Source organism: Bufo bufo, chromosome 8, assembly GCF_905171765.1.
Source record: "Bufo bufo chromosome 8, aBufBuf1.1, whole genome shotgun sequence".
NCBI classification, from domain to species: Eukaryota; Metazoa; Chordata; class Amphibia; order Anura; family Bufonidae; genus Bufo; species Bufo bufo.
The window spans coordinates 13,616,496-13,637,205 of NC_053396.1; the positions used below are offsets into that span (position 1 = coordinate 13,616,496).

Here is a 20,710-nt window from a genome sequence, read left to right on the forward strand (position 1 = left end):
AGGTCACCCGTAGAAGGGAGGGTGCTGTCACTGTCCCTCCCGTGACAGAGGTGAGAAGATCGGATAGACTTGCTGCACATGAGGCTATCTGACAGTTCTCTCTGTTTTCCTCATAGTTTGTTGTTTGGCAGGATCTCACCTCTCCACAGGTTCTGCTCGTTATCAGTGATGAGGCTCTATTTAGATCCGCCTCACACTGCGGACCATGCGGTTGATATTTCCTGTTGGAGTTGCTAGAGCTTGTTTGTTTTGGATCACCTGCTTCTCCAGACATCCCAAAGCTAAGTACAAGTTGCCTTTTCTGTTTGTTGTTCGCTGGAGTGTTTTGTTCTAGGCCTCAGGGAGACGCTGGTTCCTTCATCTGGGAAAGAACCAGCTGTCTCGTCTCCTGCTACCTATCCTAGGGCTCGTCAGTTTCAGCAGGGACTAGGTATCTGGCATATGAGCATTCACACCATCAGGATCTGCTCATACTGGCAGGAGTTAGGGAAAGGCCTAGGGATTACTAGGAGGTCACCATCCCTCTTCCTTAGCTTTTGAGGCCTAGACTGTTGTCTATTTCCTTTGTGTGTATCTGGTGTTTTCCCCTTCCCCATTACCCGTAATAGGTGGTGGTGGTGGTGATTGTGGTGGTGGTGGTGGTGGTGATTGTGATGATGGTGGTGCTGGTTCTGGTGATGGTGGTGGTGCTGGTTTTGGTGGTGGGGTGGGACGCTGACATCATTTTGACCATATTTGCATGCAGTGGAATAAATAATAACTTGTGATAATGATAAATATATATTTCTTTCTCATCCTGATTTCCAGACCACCAATAGGGTAGTGCTTGCTTCAAAGCAGATATGTGTAAAATTGGATCAAGGTATATCAATATAAAGGCACGATCGCTGAATGTGAATATCAACATACCATCATCATACAGTAACTTAATAATACCACCATACAGTAACACAGCTACACAGTGACTAAGTAAAACCACCAAATCGTTACTAAATAACATCACCATACAGTAACTAAAAATACTATACAGTGACTATATAATACCAACATATAGTGACTGAATAACACAATCATACCATGACTGAACAATACAATCATACAGTAATCAAATAATACTACCATAAAGTAACTGAATATTACTACCATACAGTAACAGAATAATACCACCATGTAGTAACCAAATAACACTCATATACAGTGGCAAAATAATACTGCCACACCTTTACTAAATAATATCACCATATACGGTAGTAACTGAACAATATTACTATACACTAACTGAAGAACACTGCTGTACAGTTACTGAATAATGTCAGCATACAGTAACAGAATACCACCGTACTGTAACTGAAGAAAAATGCTATACAGTGACTGAATAATACTACAGGGAGTGCAGAATTATTAGGCAAGTTGTATTTTTGAGGATTAATTTTATTATTGAACAACAACCATGTTCTCAATGAACCCAAAAAACTCATTAATATCAAAGCTGAATATTTTTGGAAGTAGTTTTTAGTTTGTTTTTAGTTTTAGCTATTTTAGGGGGATATCTGTGTGTGCAGGTGACTATTACTGTGCATAATTATTAGGCAACTTAACAAAAAACAAATATATACCCATTTCAATTATTTATTTTTACCAGTGAAACCAATATAACATCTCAACATTCACAAATATACATTTCTGACATTCAAAAACAAAACAAAAACAAATCAGTGACCAATATAGCCACCTTTCTTTGCAAGGACACTCAAAAGCCTGCCATCCATGGATTCTGTCAGTGTTTTTATCTGTTCACCATCAACATTGCGTGCAGCAGCAACCACAGCCTCCCAGACACTGTTCAGAGAGGTGTACTGTTTTCCCTCCTTGTAAATCTCACATTTGATGATGGACCACAGGTTCTCAATGGGGTTCAGATCAGGTGAACAAGGAGGCCATGTCATTAGATTTTCTTCTTTTATACCCTCTCTTGCCAGCCACGCTGTGGAGTACTTGGACGCGTGTGATGGAGCATTGTCCTGCATGAAAATCATGTTTTTCTTGAAGGATGCAGACTTCTTCCTGTACCACTGCTTGAAGAAGGTGTCTTCCAGAAACTGGCAGTAGGACTGGGAGTTGAGCTTGACTCCATCCTCAACCCGAAAAGGCCCCACAAGCTCATCTTTGATGATACCAGCCCAAACCAGTACTCCACCTCCACCTTGCTGGCGTCTGAGTCGGACTGGAGCTCTCTGCCCTTTACCAATCCAGCCACGGGCCCATCTATCTGGCCCATCAAGACTCACTCTCATTTCATCAGTCCATAAAACCTTAGAAAAATCAGTCTTGAGATATTTCTTGGCCCAGTCTTGACGTTTCAGCTTGTGTGTCTTGTTCAGTGGTGGTCGTCTTTCAGCCTTTCTTACCTTGGCCATGTCTCTGAGTATTGCACACCTTGTGCTTTTGGGCACTCCAGTGATGTTGCAGCTCTGAAATATGGCCAAACTGGTGGCAAGTGGCATCTTGGCAGCTGCACGCTTGACTTTTCTCAGTTCATGGGCAGTTATTTTGCGCCTTGGTTTTTCCACACGCTTCTTGCGACCCTGTTGACTATTTTGAATGAAACGCTTGATTGTTCGATGATCACGCTTCAGAAGCTTTGCAATTTTAAGAGTGCTGCATCCCTCTGCAAGATATCTCTCTATTTTTGACTTTTCTGAGCCTGTCAAGTCCTTCTTTTGACCCATTTTGCCAAAGGAAAGGAAGTTGCCTAATAATTATGCACACCTAATATAGGGTGTTGATGTCATTAGACCACACCCCTTCTCATTACAGAGATGCACATCACCTAATATGCTTAATTGGTAATAGGCTTTCGAGCCTATACAGCTTGGAGTAAGACAACATGCATAAAGAGGATGATGTGGTCAAAATACTCATTTGCCTAATAATTCTGCACGCAGTGTACATATCCATTATTAAATACTGTAATATCACCATGCAATAACTAAATAATACCATCATACAGTAATAAAACAATGCTACTAAACAGTAACTGAAGAACACTGGTATACAGAGACTGAACAATACCACCACATTGTTATCCTACAGTAACTAAATAATACCATTATACAGTACTTGAATAATACCATCATATTGTAACTAAATAATACTACCATACAACAACTGAAAAACACTGTAATAAAGTGACTAAACACAACCTTCACAGCACTGTTACTAAATAAAATCACCATATAATAGCTGAATAATACTATTAGAGATGAGCGAATTTCATGTTATGAAATTCGTTCACGCTTCGTTTGGTGGTAAAAGGTGAACTGCGCTATGGATTCCGTTACGCAATTCTATGACGGAATGCGTAACGGAATGCCTTTAGAGGCATTCCGTTATTCATTCCATCATAATAGAAGTCCATGGGCTGCAAAACGGATCCGTTACGCAGGCCATAGACTTCTATTATGACGGAATGAATAACGGAATGTCTCTAAAAGCATTCCGTTACGCATTCCGTCATAGAATTGCGTAACGGAATCCATAGCGCAGTTCACCTTTTACCACCAAACGAAGCGTGAACGAATTTCATAACATGAAATTCGCTCATCTCTAAATACCATCATGCAGTAACTGAGTAATATTACCATAGAGTAGCTGAACAACACTGCTATACAGCGACTGACTAATACCACAATACTTTTACTAAATTATATCACCATATAGTGACTGAATAACACCACCCCACTATTACTAAACAATACCACCATATAGTAACTAAATAATACTACCTTAAAGTAACTAAGCTATACCACTATACCATGACTAATTAATACCACCATAGAGGTCCCAGCAGATGATCTGACCAATAATGATGATCACTGGAAATCTGTACAATCATTGTCAAGGCAGACTTACAAACTGCTCTGCATTAGAATATTAAAGAGGACCCGTCCCCTCGCAAGGACACACTCCCAACTGGTAACACCCATCAGTACCCTGAGTGCAGGAAATGTATTCATAAGGAATACATATGGAATAAATAGGAATAAATGCTCCAGGATTGTTTTCACAAGGAGGATGCAGCACGAGATAGGAGCAAGAGGGGGGCAGCGGAAGGGGGATTATCTGTTTCTGCAGCTGTAGCGCTGTATGTAATATTTTCGGTGCTGGACGGAAGGGATTAGGTTAAGAAATTGGCATAAAAGGGGGCGGGGGGGGCGCCATTTCAGTTTTTGCCTCAGGCAGCAGAAAGGCTCGGTGCACCCCTGTAATAGCGGTAATAACCGTGCATTAGGAAAATGCCAGGCTGAATTCTAAGCTGAAGTCTATCTGATCGACAGGCGGTGACCGGACTAACAGGAAGTCCAGAAAAATGTCTGCTCCGTCTTCGCGCTTTAGTGTCAGACATCTCCACTTCTGAGAACCAAATCCGAGGCTGTGTATGGCTAATATCAGCCGCTCTTCGGATAGCGGCGCACTTTTCTAAGCTGCCGACGTTAGATTTAGCGCCCCTTTAAGTGGTAAATACTCCAGTTTTTCACGTATACATTACGGAGCTGGGTAATGCGCGGCTCTTAATATATGCTAATTTCAGATAACAGACGAGGAGCGGGACACGGGGGAGGCGGGCAGGTGACTCCGCTGCATCTGTTTGCACGGCTGTAGGATCCTTCTTCCCACCGCCCTTTTTGCAATGTTTCTGCGGAAAGTCCATTAGATGTGGAGAGATAATTTACAGCTCATTAGAGTGGATGCCAGAACCAGAGTCTCGTCATCATCTCTGCCCTGATCTCAAAGTTTGAATCCTAATACTCTCCCGTGCAGGAGCCTCTGCTACTACTGCAGGAAGGACGCTCCGTATTAGAGGCTCACTCTGCGCCATTGATCAGGGCGCCGTGTCTTCATTCTGCAGGATAGTGAACGGCTGAAAGACTCAGAGGACACGTCCCCTCTCCTGACATGTCTGCCTTAGTAACTACTTGTTGTGCCATCCCTCTGTTATTCCTTCTAGCAGTTAAAGAGGACCCGTCACCTCTCCTGACTTGTCTGCCTTAGTAACTACTTGTATAACTCTTGTAACTATATGTTGTGCCATCCCTCTGTTATTCCTTCTAGCAGTTAAAGAGGACCCGTCACCTCTCCTGACATGTCTGCCTTAGTAACTACTTGTATAACTCTTGTAACTATATGTTGTGCCATCCCTCTGTTATTCCTTCTAGCAGTTAAAGAGGACCCGTCACCTCTCCTGACTTGTCTGCCTTAGTAACTACTTGTATAACTCTTGTAACTATATGTTGTGCCATCCCTCTGTTATTCCTTCTAGCAGTTAAAGAGGACCCGTCACCTCTCCTGACATGTCTGCCTTAGTAACTACTTGCATAACTCTTGTAACTATATGTTGTGCCATTCCTCTGTTATTCCTTCTAGCAGTTAAAGAGGACCCGTCACCTCTCCTGACATGTCTGCCTTAGTAACTACTTGTTGTGCCATCCCTCTGTTATTCCTTCTAGCAGTTAAAGAGGACCCGTCACCTCTCCTGACATGTCTGCCTTAGTAACTACTTGCATAACTCTTGTAACTATATGTTGTGCCATCCCTCTGTTATTCCTTCTAGCAGTTAAAGAGGACCCGTCACCTCTCCTGACATGTCTGCCTTAGTAACTACTTGTATAACTCTTGTAACTATATGTTGTGCCATCCCTCTGTTATTCCTTCTAGCAGTTAAAGAGGACCCGTCACCTCTCCTGACATGTCTGCTTTAGTAACTACTTGCATAACTCTTGTAACTATATGTTGTGCCATCCCTCTGTTATTCCTTCTAGCAGTTAAAGAGGACACGTCACCTCTCCTGACATGTCTGCCTTAGTAACTACTTGCATAACTCTTGTAACTATATGTTGTGCCATCCCTCTGTTATTCCTTCTAGCAGTTAAAGAGGACCCGTCACCTCTCCTGACATGTCTGCTTTAGTAACTACTTGCATAACTCTTGTAACTATATGTTGTGCCATCCCTCTGTTATTCCTTCTAGCAGTTAAAGAGGACCCGTCACCTCTCCTGACATGTCTGCCTTAGTAACTACTTGCATAACTCTTGTAACTCTATGTTGTGCCATCCCTCTGTTATTCCTTCTAGCAGTTAAAGAGGACCCGTCACCTCTCCTGACATGTCTGCTTTAGTAACTACTTGCATAACTCTTGTAACTATATGTTGTGCCATCCCTCTGTTATTCCTTCTAGCAGTTAAAGAGGACCCGTCACCTCTCCTGACTTGTCTGCTTTAGTAACTACTTGCATAACTCTTGTAACTATATGTTGTGCCATCCCTCTGTTATTCCTTCTAGCAGTTAAAGAGGACCCGTCACCTCTCCTGACTTGTCTGCTTTAGTAACTACTTGCATAACTCTTGTAACTATATGTTGTGCCATCCCTCTGTTATTCCTTCTAGCAGTTAAAGAGGACACGTCACCTCTCCTGACATGTCTGGTTTAGTAACTACTTGCATACCCCTTGTAACTCTATGTTGTGCCATCCCTCTGTTATTCCTTCTAGCAGTTAAAGAGGACCCGTCACCTCTCCTGACTTGTCTGCTTTAGTAACTACTTGCATAACTCTTGTAACTATATGTTGTGCCATCCCTCTGTTATTCCTTCTAGCAGTTAAAGAGGACCCGTCACCTCTCCTGACATGTCTGGTTTAGTAACTACTTGCATAACTCTTGTAACTATATGTTGTGCCATCCCTCTGTTATTCCTTCTAGCAGTTAAAGAGGACCCGTCACCTCTCCTGACTTGTCTGCTTTAGTAACTACTTGCATAACTCTTGTAACTATATGTTGTGCCATCCCTCTGTTATTCCTTCTAGCAGTTAAAGAGGACACGTCACCTCTCCTGACATGTCTGGTTTAGTAACTACTTGTATAACTCTGGTAACTATATGTTGTGCCATCCCTCTGTTATTCCTTCTAGCAGTTAAAGAGGACACGTCACCTCTCCTGACATGTCTGGTTTAGTAACTACTTGCATACCCCTTGTAACTCTATGTTGTGCCATCCCTCTGTTATTCCTTCTAGCAGTTAAAGAGGACCCGTCACCTCTCCTGACTTGTCTGCTTTAGTAACTACTTGCATAACTCTTGTAACTATATGTTGTGCCATCCCTCTGTTATTCCTTCTAGCAGTTAAAGAGGACCCGTCACCTCTCCTGACATGTCTGGTTTAGTAACTACTTGTATAACTCTGGTAACTCTATGTTGTGCCATCCCTCTGTTATTCCTTCTAGCAGTTAAAGAGGACACGTCACCTCTCCTGACATGTCTGGTTTAGTAACTACTTGTATAACTCTGGTAACTCTATGTTGTGCCATCCCTCTGTTATTCCTTCTAGCAGTTAAAGAGGACACGTCACCTCTCCTGACTTGTCTGCTTTAGTAACTACTTGCATAACTCTTGTAACTATATGTTGTGCCATCCCTCTGTTATTCCTTCTAGCAGTTAAAGAGGACCCGTCACCTCTTCTGACATGTCTGCCTTAGTAACTACTTGTATAACTCTGGTAACTATATGTTGTGCCATCCCTCTGTTATTCCTTCTAGCAGTTAAAGAGGACACGTCACCTCTCCTGACATGTCTGGTTTAGTAACTACTTGTATAACTCTGGTAACTCTATGTTGTGCCATCCCTCTGTTATTCCTTCTAGCAGTTAAAGAGGACCCGTCACCTCTCCTGACATGTCTGGTTTAGTAACTACTTGCATAACTCTTGTAACTATATGTTGTGCCATCCCTCTGTTATTCCTTCTAGCAGTTAAAGAGGACCCGTCACCTCTCCTGACTTGTCTGCTTTAGTAACTACTTGCATAACTCTTGTAACTATATGTTGTGCCATCCCTCTGTTATTCCTTCTAGCAGTTAAAGAGGACCCTTCACCTCTCCTGACATGTCTGCTTTAGTAACTACTTGCATAACTCTTGTAACTATATGTTGTGCCATCCCTCTGTTATTCCTTCTAGCAGTTAAAGAGGACACGTCACCTCTCCTGACATGTCTGGTTTAGTAACTACTTGTATAACTCTGGTAACTATATGTTGTGCCATCCCTCTGTTATTCCTTCTAGCAGTTAAAGAGGACCCGTCACCTCTCCTGACATGTCTGGTTTAGTAACTACTTGCATAACTCTGGTAACTATATGTTGTGCCATCCCTCTGTTATTCCTTCTAGCAGTTAAAGAGGACACGTCACCTCTCCTGACATGTCTGGTTTAGTAACTACTTGTATAACTCTGGTAACTATATGTTGTGCCATCCCTCTGTTATTCCTTCTAGCAGTTAAAGAGGACCCGTCACCTCTCCTGACTTGTCTGCTTTAGTAACTACTTGCATAACTCTTGTAACTATATGTTGTGCCATCCCTCTGTTATTCCTTCTAGCAGTTAAAGAGGACACGTCACCTCTCCTGACATGTCTGGTTTAGTAACTACTTGTATAACTCTGGTAACTATATGTTGTGCCATCCCTCTGTTATTCCTTCTAGCAGTTAAAGAGGACACGTCACCTCTCCTGACATGTCTGGTTTAGTAACTACTTGCATACCCCTTGTAACTCTATGTTGTGCCATCCCTCTGTTATTCCTTCTAGCAGTTAAAGAGGACCCGTCACCTCTCCTGACTTGTCTGCTTTAGTAACTACTTGCATAACTCTTGTAACTATATGTTGTGCCATCCCTCTGTTATTCCTTCTAGCAGTTAAAGAGGACCCGTCACCTCTTCTGACATGTCTGCCTTAGTAACTACTTGCATACCCTTTGTAATAACAATTCTAGAGCATCAATTCTTATGGCTCTATGTTATGCCTTTCCTCTATCATTCCTTCTAGCAGTTAGAGGACCTATCACTTCTCTTGACATGTTTGTCTTAGTAACTACTCACATTCCCCATGTAATAACAATTCTGGAACATCCATTCTTATGACTATGTTATGCCGTTCCTCTGTTATTTCGACTAGAGGTTTATAAATGAATTGTTAGCAGCTTGCAGTAAAGGTACAGATGAGTGTTACCAGTCTGGCGTGTGTCGCTTGCACAGTCTGACACTGGCACACCTGCTACTGGTAGCCCCCAGCAGTACCTTTACTGCAGTACCTCTAGCAGGAATAATATAGGAATGGCATAACAGAGTCATAAACAAAGATGCTCCAGAATTGTTATTATATGGGGGATGCATGTAGTCACTAAGGCTACTTTCACACTAGCGTTCTGCTGTCCGCTCGTGAGCTCCGTTTGAAGGGGCTCACGAGCGGAGCAGAACGCTTCCGTCCAGCCCTGATGCAGTCTGAATGGATGCGGATCCGCTCAGACTGCATCAGTCTGGCGGCGTTCAGCCTCCGCTCCGCTCGCCTCCGCACGGCCAGGCGGACAGCTGAACGCTGCTTGCAGCGTTCGGGTGTCCACCTGGCCGTGCGGAGGCGAGCGGATCTGTCCACACTTACAATGTAAGTCAATGGGGACGGATCCGCTTGAAGATGACACAATGTGGCTCAATCTTCAAACGGATCCGTTCCCCATTGACTTTCAATGTAAAGTCTGAACGGATCCGCTCAGGCTACTTTCACACTTAGAAAATTTTCTAAGTTTTAATGCAGACGGATCCGTTCTGAACGGATGCGAACGTCTGCATTATCGGAGCGGATCCGTCTGATGAAACATCAGACGGATCCGCTCCGAACGCTAGTGTGAAAGTAGCCTAAAACAGTCATGTCGGGAGAGGTGTTGGGTCCTCTTTAAGAATGAATTGCTAGCAGTTTGCACTGAAGGTCCAGATGGTAGTTACCAGTTGGGGGTGTGTCCCTGCACAGTCTGACAATGGCAGCACTGATTGGATAGTGTCAGACAGGACAGAGACACGCCTCCAACTGGTAACACATGTCCGGACCTTCATTGCACACTAATAGCAATTCATTGATAACTTCTAGCAGGAATAATAAAGGAATAGCACAACATAAAGTCATAAATAGATGCTCCAGAATTGGTATTACATGGGGGATGCAAATAGTTACTAAAACAGATGTTAGTAATGTTAGCTACTCATATAGTCTCCATACCATACAATATAGCATATCTACTGCTGAGCAAATTGAAAGTGGGGGCCCCGAGTAAAGTCAAAATTAAATTCTGGTGACCTCTCTATAGCCTCCCTCCTCCTATACATCTTCTCATGTTGGATTGTCCAGGATTAGAAATGTCTGGTTTTGTTTTTTCCTTCATTTACTTGAATTGGGCTGAGCTGCAATACCAGACACAGCCCATGGACAAGGGTGGCACTGTTTCTGAAAAAAAAAGGGTAACTTTTCTAATCTTGAACAACCCCTTTAAGTGAGGCTAAAATAGTTAAACGGGTTATCCATGACATCATATAGGACATGATAATCTCTTTCTAGCAAAGCTTAGAACCAGCCCTGTACCTCACATGGCTCCAGAAATCTCCCCATTCATTGTTCTGCTAGATTTACATCAAGCTGACAGCCCAAGGGGCGTGTCCTTTCTGCTGCAGCTCAGGGGGAGTGTCCTTTCTGCTGCAGCTCGGGGGCGTGTCCTTTCTGCTGCAGCTCAGGGGGAGTGTCCTTTCTGCTGCAGCTCAGGGGGAGTGTCTTTTCTGCTGCAGCTCAGGGGGAGTGTCTTTTCTGCTGCAGCTCAGGGGGAGTGTCCTTTCTGCTGCAGCTCTCTCCCTATCACAGCTCAGAAGGCAGTTGAAGGATGCAACTGAGCATGTGCGGCCATCTCAGTGAGCAGGTCAAAGAAATAAGAAAAAGAACAAACCGCAGGTGGCGCCATATAGATAGATTTATTTTTAATTACCTGCAATTAAAAAAGCATTCAGCTTCAGGCGCTGGTTGGAAAGCTGTAGAATATGTTTCCTAGTACAAACCCTGTAATGTGCTTTTTTCCCCTCAGAAACAACGGCACTCTTGTGACTGGTATTGCAGGCATTGAAGTAAATGGGACTAAGATGCAATACCCCACACCACCTGTGGACAGGTGTGGCACTGTTTTTGGAAGAAAGCAGCCATGTTTTTCTAATTCTGGCCAACCCCTTTAAATATCATCAATAAGTACCAGATGGGTTGAAGAAGCCAAGGCATAGCTGACATTGTGGTTATGTGAACTGATAAAGATCAGATCTTCCATGATCAAGCCCATTGGTGCGGCACAGTTAATATCCATAACTGCCCTATGGCGGCAGCTGAATTCCCCCCCGCACCGCCATCCAGTCGCACGTAATGGAGCCGGGGCTCACCTCTCCTGACTGCAGTGTTTCAGGCAGGCGGTATCCACAGGCACTGGCAGAAGGTAATGCTGTGTGGCAGAACAGTGTGCTGCGATCTAGCACAGCGCAGGACTCTTGTAGGACTAGGGCGTAATAGGCCGGTTAGAAGACACATTTCCCTGGATGTAGAAGCCGGTCCGCCTCTTTGCGTCTGTCCCTTCTCATCTCAGTCACACTCAGCTCTGCCAGATGAAGAACTCCCTCATTTCCCAAATTGCTCGCCGGCAGTGGGTTCTCGCGACCCCCCCGTCCGCCCGCCCATCCAGCACTATGGATAGCGAGAGGAAAATTCAGCCTGTTAGGGCTCATGCACACAAAAAGTTTTTTTTTGCATTTCCATAGGGGCTGCAAAAAAACGGAAATGACTCCTTGTGCATTCCGTATCCTTATGTCCGCAAGTCCGTTCCACCAAAAAATAGAACATGTCTTATTCTTGTCCATTTAGCAGACAGGCATTGCTACAATGGATTTGCAAAAAATACACATGTAACACAGATGTTATCCGTTTATTTTTGCGGACCGCAAAATACATACGGTCGTGTGCATGAGCCCTTATTCTGTATGATGGTTTATAGTTACAGATGATGACACCGACTTTCCTTCATCCTGAGCAAAGATGCAGTGGCTACAGCTGGGCTCACATCACCGTTTCGTTTTGCGTTCTTGTGATCCGTCAGAAATAATAAAAAAAATTATTAAATAATAATAATTCCTGTATTTTAGTCATCCGTTATGCATCAGTTTTTTGTCTGAGATTCATTATTTTAAAATAATAGATCTGGGACAAAAACGCCGAAAACGTATGCAAAATGTCCAGAACTGGATGCCTAAAATACAGGATCCTTTTTTTTGCTGGATCAAAAGAATGGAAAACGAAACAGTGATGGGAACCTGGCCTCTTACGTGCCGGAGGCCCGATACAGACCAGGGACCAACAGAATACTTTATTACACATGTAGGTTAGGCAATAGTGGTAGACCTACCACAGAACCAAGTGCAACGGCAGACCAGAGGCAAAACCCAGAGAGCCCCGTTCTTCACAGAGCCCCTGGTGGTGGGGATGAACTAGGCCGAGGGCTCACTGGTCGCACCTTCAGGAAGGTCCCGGTACTTGGCCCCAACCTGCAAAGAACCACGTTGGTGCAAGCACCAGGGGAACAGACAACAGAACTGGAACCCAAGCAAACACAGGACATGGAACAGACAACAAGACAAACGGGAACCAGCAAAGAAGCAGATGCCTGGACCCCAAGCGGAATGGAAGCATGGCGGTCTCAGGCAGAGCTGCACACAGACTAGAGATCCTTCCTCTGAAGAACCCAGGGACCCTCTCACGAAGATAGGACAAAGACAGGAACAGAAGCAGTAAGGCACTGCAGGACAGACAAGGAACAGACAGGATCAGAAGCAGTTTAGCACTGCCAGGCTGGACACAGGACAGAGTGGACAAGGCACAGGAACAGGTACAGCAGATCAGAAAAGGGAATAACATCAACATAATCACAGGACAGGTATCTTTACCAGGCGACACCACACAAAAGGGTAGATGGCGGCGGCAGCAGCAAGGTGCTACACCCAGCAAGGCAGAAGATAGACTGACCACAAGCCCCACAGCTCACAGATAGATATAGCTGCATAAGAGGGCACCTGATAAGCCACACCAAGGAACAGATCAGGGAATGTTAACCCCATCAGAAACAGGATAACCAGAACCATAGAACAAACGATACAGGCCACAGTTCACACACACCGCAGCCAGCACGCAGTCCCCAGCAACCAGCATACACAGGTGTCGGCCTGCAGCCAGTATGCGAGAGGGCATGCAGCCAGCCTACATGGCAACAGAGACAGAAACTGCAGAGATACAGACACAGGGAGTACACACATTCACGGGCATAGTTCACACCAGACACTGCAGCCAGCACTCAGTCCCAAGCAACCAGCATACAACACAGGTGTCAGCCTGCAGCCAGTACGCGAGAGGGCATGCATGCAGGCAGCCTACATGGCAAAAACTGGCACAGTGAACCGCACCGTGACACGGCCTAAGTGTAAATAGCCTGACCAAAGCAAAGTGGCCTGGGGGTAATTAAAGGGGTCATCCAGAGCCAATAAATGTGAAAAAAAAAGTAAAGAAAAGTGATAAAATTTTTAAAAAAGATATACTTTCCAGCCATTTCCAGTGCAGCTGCTTCAAGGATGTGCCATATAAGCCACATCACTAGCTTCAGCAGTATACAGTACCAGACCACTGAGGTCAGTGGTTGGCTGCAGCAGTCACGTGGTGTATGCAGCACATCATCACTGCTGGCAAGTAAACTAAGACCGGTGTGTAGGGGGGGGGGGGGGGGTAAAGGGGTTATCCCACGACTAATATAAAAAATTAAAATCAGCCATCATATTAGGACACGAAAATCTCTTTCTAACAAAGCCAGAACCAGCCCTGTACCTCGCATGGATCCAGGGACCCCCCCCCCCCCCACCCCCATTAATTGCTCTGCTAGATTTATATCATGCTGACAGCACAAGGGGTGTGTCCTTTCTGCTGCAGCTCTCTCCCTATCACAGCTCAGGAGGCAGTTGAAGGATAAAACTGAGCATGTGCGGCCGGACAAAGAAATAAGAAATGAAACAACCAGCAGGTGGCGCCCTACAGATGGATTTTACAGAATAACGCAGTGGCTTTACTAAATTTTTTATAACACGCAATTACAAAATTATTCAGATCCAGGTGCTGGTTTGAAAACTACTATATTTTTCGTGGCGCAAACCTTTAAGAAATTTTATCCACGCGCTTCGACAACCCCTTCAGCAGAGGTGAGGCGATTGCCTCAGACGGCACCAGGTAGGGGAAAGAGGGGGGTAGCCGTTTCAGTTTTTGCCTCAGCCAGCAGATAGGCTAGGTGCACCCCTGGCTGGTGGGGCTTAGCTGCATGCATTCAGTCGCATCGTGCAGTCTTACCCTAATAAGGTATTTGAAAATGGGTTTTCTACACCCCTTAGGTCAGCTTTTCCCCGGCAGTATCTGTGCCATTAGAAGGAGCATGCTCTGCACAGGTGAGCGGCTCCGGCAGAACCCGTTAATTGCAGTTAATCAGCGCTAAGCAGGGCGCCTTGTTTGCCTTTGTGGTAATGGAGATTGTCTATTCTTCAGTGATCCGCATACATCAGGAGCAGCGGAGGATTGTGACTGATCTGTAGCAGCGTTTCAAGGCTAATAGGAACATCCTCACCCCTTATCCATGAGCAAGCGCGCCGGCATCTCATTCCAAGTGCAATCATACATTACAGCACTACAGCCGGAGAGCTGGCCGCCGCCGCCGCCGTCATCTCACCATAGCTAAAACCGGCTCTTCTTATCCATCAGTAAGGTGTAATACAATAGCAGCTGCTGCAGAACCTCTTGGGAACCAGATAGTACTGAGTGTGCAATCAGGATAACCCTGGAGGTTTGTGTATGACCCTTCGTTAGCTGACCTGCCATCTTGGGCTTAAAGGCTCATGCACACGAACGTATTTTCTTTCCGTGTCAGTTTAGGTTTTTTTGCGGACCGTATGCGGAACCATTCATTTCAATGGGTCCGCAAAAAAAACGAAAGTTACTCCGTGTGTATTCCATTTCTGTATGTCCGTATTTCCGTTCCGCAAAAAAATAGAACATGTCCTATTATTGTCCGTTTTGCGGACTAGGACAGGCATTGTTACAACGGATCCGCAAAAAAAAAAACGGATGCAATACGGACGTCATCCGTTGTTTTTTTTGCGGATCTGTGTTTTGTGGACCGCAAAATACATACAGTCGTGTGTATGATTCCCTTAGGCCCCATTTACATGACTGTTATTTTTGCTCTGCGTCCAATCCGCATTTCTTCATTTCAATGGGTCCACAAAACGTGCTGTCCGTATCCGCATGTCCTTCCGCATCTCCACAAAAAAGATAGAACATGTCCTATTCTTGTCTGTCTCGCGGAAATGAATAGGCATTGTTTTAATGGATCCACACAAAAAAAAAAAATGGATGCAACACGGACGTCCGTATTTTTGCGGATCCCTATTTTGCGGACATTTGAATGCACCCTAAAGAAAATGGTTTCAGAGATTAGTTCATTGTGAATCAGAGAATTTGCTTATGTCGCCAATTCCCACAGCGATTGAGCCCTCTGTCGGAGGACATGCACAGAAGGATTCGAGGTGGATAGCGGTACAGGCATAAAATGATGTAGGTCGCCCACAGGGTCTCATTTAAAAGAAAAATGTATAACACATGGTATTGGCTTTGTGGCCCTTCATTCACAGGATCGATGGCGGTCCTAGAGGTCGGATCCCCACCGATCATAAAGTGATAGCACAACCTGGGGTAAGATGGAAGATCCCTTTAATGTAGGACATGGAGGAGCCATCTTGGTTCTGCAGGGGAGGGATAGCATTGGATTTGTTGTCCCACCCCCACTGTGCGGCATACATTCATCCTAGGGCTAGCTTCTCAGGAAAGCTCCTCACGCGTACATCGCCCCCATTCACATGATGGAGACCAAAGCAGCATTCGGCTTCCTTTCGGCTTCCTTTCGGCTGGTATATGGCAGTATACCCTTTTTCATCAGACGGGAGAGCGCACTCACCTCATCACCATTTCTGAAGACTAAGGCCTCGTTCACATTTCCGTGTCTGTTTGATGTGCGTTTCATCTGCGCAGATGTCCCTGAAGGATCCGTGTTTGGTCCGTGTGTCTGTTTTTTTTGCCCTCCGTGTGTCATCCATATTGCCCAGACACTGCTCAGCTTAAAATTATTTTCAAAAGCGATCAGTAAAAAAAACGGACCAAACACAGATTTTTTTCACAGACCCATAGACTTCAATGGGCTTGTTTGGTCCACATCACGAAGTAGCGCATGTCTCCGTGATTTTTTTCACTGACCCCCAGTGTGTGAACAAACATATTAAAATCAGTGGGTAGAAAACGCAGACAGCGCACGTAGGGAAAAACGGAAATGTGAACAAGGCCTAAAGCCCCTTTGCACTCGACCAATTTTTTTGCCCATTTTTATAATTGGTGTCACTTGGATAGAAATAGAAACAATGCAATTCAATGGCATAATCTACACTTCAGTTAATTTAAGGGATCCGTGTCTCTGTTCCGATATTTTTAGAACATGTCCTATTCATGCCTGTTTTCACGGACCAGTGAAAAACTGAATATACTCGGATGCAAAAACGGATACAGATCAGATCAAAACCTGAAACAGAAACAATATCGGTTGTGTACAAGGGCCCTAAGGGTAGATGCACACAGATTTTCTCTTATAAGTAAAGCCTTAGGCCGAGTTCACACGAACGTGTGTGACCCGTGCCTGTGCTGCGGCCCGCAAATAGCGGGCCGCAATGCACGATCGCCGGCCGTAGGTCTGCCGCATCGGACCGCGGACCCATTCACTTTAATGGGTCCGCGATCCGGCCGTTCCGCTAAAAGATAGGACTTGTTCTGTTTGTGCAAAAATGCACAACTTTTTTGAGGTGCGGAGGCACAGGCAGGCTTTCGATCCATGCCTCCGTTCCGCTCCGCACCGTATCTTCCAGATTGCAGCCCCATTCAAGTCAATGGATCGGCATCCGTGATATGGCATTCACACGGCCGGTGCCCCTATATTGCGGGCCGCAATACGGGCACGGATCTGTTATGGTTGTGTGCATGAGGCCTTAATGCCGTGACAGCTACGTAGATGAGATTTTCAAAATCTCATGTACACAGTGCAGAAGTTTTGCGCATGGAAGTTGACCTGCGCTGCGCATCTAGAAATCCATAGCACGTCAATTGTTTGTGCATTCTTTCCGTGCAGGGTTCACCATTTGCAATACAAAATCTGCGGGAAATCCGTATCAAAATCCACAAGTAGCTCATTCATAATTTAGTGATGATTTGGTGAGGAAACCCAGTGAAAACTGATCAAAAATTCCATACGGGAAATCCATATGAACGACACTGCTGACCATACCTATTTCCGATGACCATCATTTGTAGAACTAGCACAAATGGCCATTCATGATGACTGATGGCAGATCTGATCGACCAGGTTGCAAAATTTCTGCCATTGCCAGATGGTCTATGTCAGTCTATGGCAGGGATGGCCAACTTGCGTCTCTCCAGGTGTTGCAAAACTACAACTCCCAGCATGCCCAGTCTGCCTACAGCTATCAGCCTACAGCAGGTCATGGTGGGAGTTGTAGTTTTACAACAGCTGGAGAGCCCTGGTCTATGGCATGATCAGACCAATGTGGCCAGTCATTTGCCATTGCGCTCAAGGACTAGGGAGTCAGCTCTCTTTTTAAAGCCTGATTCCCTGGTGGGATCGTTCATACGAATGCAATGCGGCTGATCATCGTCTTGTGTGTATGGCAGGTTTTGGCAGAGATAATATACTAATTCCATGCATATAGTCCTCTGTCTGGATTCAGATCGGTGACTACTGTACTATTCCACCACCATAGTATAGTTTTACCATAGCATCTTCAGAAGAACCTTGAAAATGAAGTTGGTCATGCAAAATTGAATTGGACCATGTATAGCGGATATCAGTTGCGTTGGATGATTATTACAACTCAACATTGACCCATTGGGAAAGATGGGATCCTTGCATCCACAGTTGAATCAAGAGATCCTAAGGAGTTGTAGGAGCCTGTAAAGGATGGTGTTGTTGTAATGGTTCTAGAGTTTGGAAACCTTGACTAGGGTATTGTGTATGCAGCAGGATACTCCAACTGGGCCCCCCAGTTCTTACCCTCCAAATAAAGACACTGATACATTGCGTGATAAGGGAATATACGTATAGTCCACAGCAGCCTCTTTATTAACAAACAGGTATGAACATTCAATTGAATGACATCAAAATTACCTGTAATAAATACAAAACCTTGAGAAGGCAGGCTCCACATGGAGGTCTTAGAAGGCCTTATTTTTGTGATACCTAAAAAAGTGATCCCCAATCACACAGCACTGTTTCAAGGGGGTTTAAAAATACATCAGGAGACCACAACCATTGGTTCAAGAGTGGAAACCACCAGCAAAACCTTCTTCCATGACAGAGGTCTCCAACCCCTTTAGCAAATGCCATCCAAGACCTCGCGACAGCAAGAGAATGTACACAACCCTCACACTACTCACCAACAGCTCAGAAGTGAAGGGCAAGTGGGACGGCTGTTCTTCAGGTCCAGGCCAAGAGGGAATAGAAACCCCATCCCTCACGGACCTCTTAATGAAAGGTACCTTTGCTCCCCTACTCTTAACTAACTCCACCGAACCCTTCTTCCCGCTCTCTCCACTAACCCCTGCCTCCCTATTCTATAAACCCTTATTATCCCTATCCTGCCTACAAACCCAGTCATGTTCGAGCCTCCGCTAAGGCTTTGCCCCACTCCGTCACTCTATTTTTTTAACAGTTGCTTCCTGGAGAACCATAGTTTGGAGACCACAGCCCAAAAACAAGGGTTTTCATAAAGATGAGGGTCATGGGGTTCTTGGAGAACTGCAGGCATGCTGGACCCCAACAGATCTTGTTCTCTTCTTGTTCTCATCCTTAGGGTCCATTTACATGGGCAGATTTTCTGGCCAAAATGAGCACCAATCGATGCTAGTTGGGAAGACCCCATCATCTTCTAATGTGTATGGGCACATGTGTATAGTTGGCTATATTTTGCCATATGAGCAAGCCACCTACAATTTCCCAAAAAACAATGTATCTGTACTTCTTTAACCCTCCAGGAGAGAAATGCCCAGTGTTTGCTTTGCCCTCCACCCCATTTCCAGGTCTCTTGGGTCAGCTCCACAGCTTCTTGCTTGCTAACAACACCTTCTTGCCACCCAGTTGCAAAATAGGTATGACCGACCAAGAGCCCCATAGAGCCCCCTCTGTACAAGAGCCCCATAGCAGCCGCCAGGCATTATAATATCCCTTTACGGTTATGTATACATTATTTTGCCTGATCTTTCTCAGCGGTCACCTCTCAGATGCGAAACGCGCCAGTCCATGCATGTTCTCTCTAATACACCAGGACCCTGTGTATAATATGTTTTGTTACCCTTGAGACAAACACACGAATTAAGAGCCTGCCCTTTTAACGAGCTTCCTGCCATCACTTCCTTCAAAAGAAAATTACCACTGATTAGTTTTTGGGTTAGAATAAGACACACACACGCGCGCCCGCGTTTTACTAGCAATCTAAGGCAATGACTCATTACTTTTCAATTTCTTTCTGTAAAACAAAATAAGAGAACATCCTTCATTTGGCACAGACGTCAGGAGCGAAAAATAAGAATGCTAAAAAAGAGGGGGGGAAAAAAAACGTGATTATGTGGCTGGATCTATTTATTGCCGGCGTAGCCGTCATGTGCTGCCACTGACGAGGGATGGCTGGGACTGAGCAGCGGGGTGTGGTTCTAAGTAACAGACCAGAGGATTTCTTGTAAGTGTGAGTCAGCGCGCTGGTCGTGGTCGTACTAAAAGGGACTGCTCAGAAATCTTTACCGGTACGGGCTCTGGTATACTGCAGGACCGATAGGATGAACTTCAATTAACCCTTTAGTGGATGAATTATTAAAAAAATAAAAATGTAAAAGTTATCATTTCTTTAAAAAAAATCTGTTTTTGGGAAAGCTTGGTGACAACCAATGTAAAGGTGGCCATACATATATTAGTTGAATGTCGACCATCTAATCAGGGGCGGGCATTTTTGGCTCTAAGCTCCACCCCATAGCCTCATTAAGCTCCACCTCCGTCTGCCTTAGCAGTGCAGCCTGGGCACTCCCGCTACTGCCCTACAGCTCCCCTTAAGTAATTTTTTTCTTTTTTACGTCCGTTTGTGACCAGCAGGGGTTCCCTTTATCTTCTGGGGCCCCAAGCTTTTGCTTATTTTTTTTGCATGGTGGCAAAGGGTGCCACTGCATTCTGACTCTCCCAAAATGCAGAATCGGACATGTTGGATTTCAACATGTCTGATCCTTTGTTATCAGGGAGATAAGCCACCACTAGAGGTATCGGGCAGCTGCTGATTCTTCCCAACAAATGCATGCTCGGCCAAACCAAGTGTGCCTGTGTATGGGGGAGGGGGTCAGGAAGACGAGCTTTCCATAGCCAGCTATCTCTTCTATATGGCCAGCCTAACAGTTCCTAGGGATGTGAAGGCCAACTCTGTAGCAATATGGAGGCAGATCGTCTAGGAAGGTCGAAATCTGGGGGATAGGCTACACATGTGGGAGCTATAATTGCAGCCATATTGGTTATGATACAGCATTTCCAGGAATAAATTTTTCGAACCATTTTACGGGCCATTTTTCACTGTTGATATTTTCCCCATTAAGAATGAACCTCTAGTATTCAATATCTTGCAGCTTATCTGTTTGTATTGAAG

The 20,710-nt window shown here is 44.9% G+C and overlaps 1 protein-coding gene across 2 annotated transcripts in view; it reads left to right on the top strand.

The window, feature by feature from the left end:
- CACNA1B (calcium voltage-gated channel subunit alpha1 B) overlaps window positions 1–20,710 on the top strand; it is a 277,505-nt gene that overhangs the window by 64,427 nt on the left and 192,368 nt on the right. The gene's annotated exons all lie outside the window — the stretch shown is intronic.